Source organism: Sorex fumeus, unplaced genomic scaffold (genome assembly GCF_029834395.1).
Source record: "Sorex fumeus unplaced genomic scaffold, SorFum_2.1 ptg000061l, whole genome shotgun sequence".
NCBI lineage: Eukaryota > Metazoa > Chordata > Mammalia > Eulipotyphla > Soricidae > Sorex > Sorex fumeus.
In genome coordinates this window covers 24,103,939-24,107,635 of record NW_026606118.1, presented here as the reverse complement: position 1 = coordinate 24,107,635, position 3,697 = coordinate 24,103,939, and the positions used below count along the sequence as shown (strand labels likewise).

The window sequence follows — 3,697 nt, the reverse complement described above, 5'->3', positions numbered from 1 at the left end:
TTAACTTATTTTCCCTGGGGGCTGTTCATCTCTGTCCTATATGCATTGTTTAACATCCTGTTCTATATATTTTTTAACCTTCAAGTCATAATTTTCTATGGTTTTTGTTTGTTTGTCTTGGGGCCACCCTCACCAATGTTCAATATTTACTCCAGGCTCTGGAATCAGAGAGCACTCTGATGCTCAAGGGAATATATGTGATGCCAGGAATTGAACCGGAATTGGCCACATGCAAGGTAAGTACCACTACCCACTGTGCTTTTGCTTTGGTTTTGTTTACTATATGTATTTCTATAACATTTTATGAAAAATAACTTCTACATTCCTAACCACAGCATTATAAAATAGTGGAAGTAGTATTAACATTGTTGGTGACAGTGATATAAATAATAACAATGATAATAATTTGCTTTTAAAAAATATCTTCTGTTATAAAGAATTCTTTGCACTAATATACAGATAAAATTTAGTACCGACTTGACAAGCCTTCAACAATTCCCCATGAAATCTGTCTCTAAAAGTTAAATAACTATTAAGTATCTTTCTAGGATCATCACATATGTGTCCCTTGTCTATAGTGTTGGCTAGGATTCATCATGCAACCAGTTTCAATCTATATTCAACCTCTATCCCCAGGCAATTGTTTTTTATTCTCAGTCATCTCAAATGCTTGCTTGCCAAGTAATGAAAACTGCTGAGTATAAATCAGGAATCCTGTTATTATATCATGACTTTCTTAGTATTTTTTTACCAATCTTTTATCCAGTAGTCTTTTGATAAAAGAAATCCAAGTAAAGATTGCTAATATCTCTATCACATATTCCTTAGGAATACTAAATCATTTCTGGAATTAAGCTTTTTATCACTGTGTTTATGTTCACTGTTTATAATCACTGTGAGGTCATGATTGATGGCTATAAAACGAGCACTAAACAAGTTTTACCTCTTTGTAAATAAAATAGAAATATTCTACACTGGATGAGAATGAATTCACTCATATATCTAGCATTTTATTTGCCAATAGAATGCACAGAGGCCTCTGACCTATGACCTTTTCCAATTTCTTCCTACACCTTGCTCTATACACATCTGGAGGAAACAACCAACCAAACTGGTATTCACATATACATGGATACTCTAACCCACAAGCCCAAACTCTGTTTTCTCTATTCTATATTCTCCAACAGCATTCAATCCTCTTCAGTCACCATCCCAGTGGATGAGTACATATACTGAAGAGATGGTACAAGCCAAACCACCACTCTTAATTCCCTTAGCCCTAAACTATTCACTAAACTCCTATGTATCACGTTCCCCAGGTTTCAGTCTCTAAACTCTCTAATGTTTCTAATTTCTGCCCTTCTGGAGTACTTTCATGCCCCTTCTCACAGTTATATCCAACATACCTATAGATTGTGTATACTTTTTTCCTCTCCCCAAATAATGTTATGTTAAAATTCTCACACTGCCATTTCCTACCTTCCTTTTTCTTTTTTTTTGGGAGGGAGGGGGTTCTGTTTTATTTTTAGACCATATCTAGCAATGCACAGAGATTGCTTCTTGCTCTGTGCTCAGAGATCATTCCTGGCAATTCTAGAGGACTTTAGGGGTTGCCTGGGATATAACTGGGATCAGATCAAATGCCTTAGTTATTATAATATCCTTCTTCCCCCTATTATCTTTTAAATATAAGCAGTTCTTCTATTACATGAACAAAAAACATCCAATTCACCTTTAGGTTATAATCATATTTACATATTTTTTTATCTGAAGTGTGTTAAAATTTTGTCTATTTATATTACCTCCATATCCATTCTTCACACTTCATAACCTGCCATTATCAAATTATATTATTTAATTTCCAGATAATATATCTTATTCAAATTATTAGAATTTATAATAGCATTATTTTTTCTTCTTTTTTTTTTCTGGGATATGCGCACCACAGTCACCCGCATCTGCCCACACATGCCAGGCCTCACCCAGACCTGACAGCCACCCCCCCCACCCAGGTGTTCCTTTCTAATGAATTGACCATCACACTGCAGACACGGAGATGGCCAACAGACCCTAGAAAGGCTTTCTATAGGCTCCTGCTTGAAGCCCGCAGCAGTGGAGCTGTGGGCCTTGATTCAGGGCCACGATAGCATTTTTAAATCTAATAATTCTTTTGTCATTTTATTGACTCGTGACATTATTTTTCAGTTCAACCTGTAGCTATTCATTCCCTTGAAGTTTGTTACATCTTGATCCTAAAATTTTTCTCAGATTTTTTTTCATCATTTCACTTTACATGTCTTCATCCATCCACACTTTAAATTATTGTAATCCAGAGATTAAGAAAACATAAAAAGGTTAGGTACTTTCTTTGCACATGGAGAGTCTAGGTTCTGTCTCCAGGACTGCATATGTCCACCTGAGAAATCAGTCAGGTGTTGTAAAACACACAAAATTATGATAATTCAGTTGTTTAAATATTCCCTAAGATAATTCAATGTTTTATTTGTATCCTGGACTTCTAAAACATGGCTTTATAAAGCTTAACACTATGTAGGATAACATTGATTTGTCCTTTCTGCCTTTCCACAGGGAGCTTAGGTTTATTGGGTTATACCCATCACAGTGATCCTGAGGCACTCCCATTCCTCTGTGTTTATCTGTAACCTCTTTGTGTTCAGCTTCCCTGATCAGTCCATCAGACTCTGTTAACTTGTGACTATTGATTTTCTCTTCTCCTTAGATCCTTTGCATAGTTACATCAGAGCAATGTCCTTTGTGTATAGACACAGGAAGACAGTTAATGCTATACTTTTGTAACTTGGGAGTGAATTGACTCAGAATGATATTCACTTTGGGGCATCTGTTTTCTCGACTTAAGCCTCAGTTGTCCTTACTTACTAGCACCCCAAAAGCTAGGTACCAATGAGGAACTGGATGGACCTAGGGCAAGCTGTGAGCTACCCTGGTATTGAAGTGAGCCTGCCCAAAGTGTTGTAATACTTAACAATAAGTTAAGAGCATGGTCATGGACACATTCTGTCATGATCCAAAAAGTAAACACTAGATTAGGACCAAACACTAGATTAGAATCCTGCTTAGGTTAGGAAAGGTTAATCTGGCCTGAGCACTGTAGTCTGGGTTCTATAGTGAGATGTCCCCAGAGAGCCAACCTACAAACTTAATGTATCTCTTACTGTGTCCATACAAAATGACTATATTATTAAGGAGTAGAATTAAGATGAATGTTTAAATGGCTCTTGGACTAAGAAAAGGGGAAACACACCCTAGGTGGTATTTCGCCCTTGAGTGGATCTCTTGGCTGCAGGAGAGCAAAGAAGGGCTTCCATATGTTGATTGTGCTATCAGAACTGGGTGTGGTTGCTACAGCTTGTAGGGTGTAGAAGACTAGAGAGACCAGGATAGTGAGTCGGAGTGTGGAAAGACTAGCAAGGGGTACAGAAGGAGAAGAACATAGGGAAGAAGAATGGAGAGAAGAATGTAGGAGAACAATGTAGAGGAGAACATTGTAGGGGCAGGGTCCAAGAGAGAGGAATCAAAGAGAATTGGGAGATCAGGGAGGATCAAGGGGAGTTCAGAGAAGGAAAAGAGAGTCAGGGAAGAAGAGTCAGAGGATAAAAAACAAGAGATTGTAATAAAGTGCAATTGATAACAAACAGCCTGGCCTTCATTTCCTACT

At 37.4% G+C, this 3,697-nt stretch overlaps 1 non-coding gene across 1 annotated transcript; it reads right to left on the bottom strand.

The window, feature by feature from the left end:
- Positions 1-2,010: 2,010 nt before the first annotated feature.
- On the bottom strand, positions 2,011-2,142 carry LOC130034852 (small nucleolar RNA SNORA2/SNORA34 family). Its single transcript, XR_008794174.1, has one exon. It is a non-coding gene; the product is annotated as a small nucleolar RNA SNORA2/SNORA34 family (small nucleolar RNA).
- Positions 2,143-3,697: the final 1,555 nt, after the last annotated feature.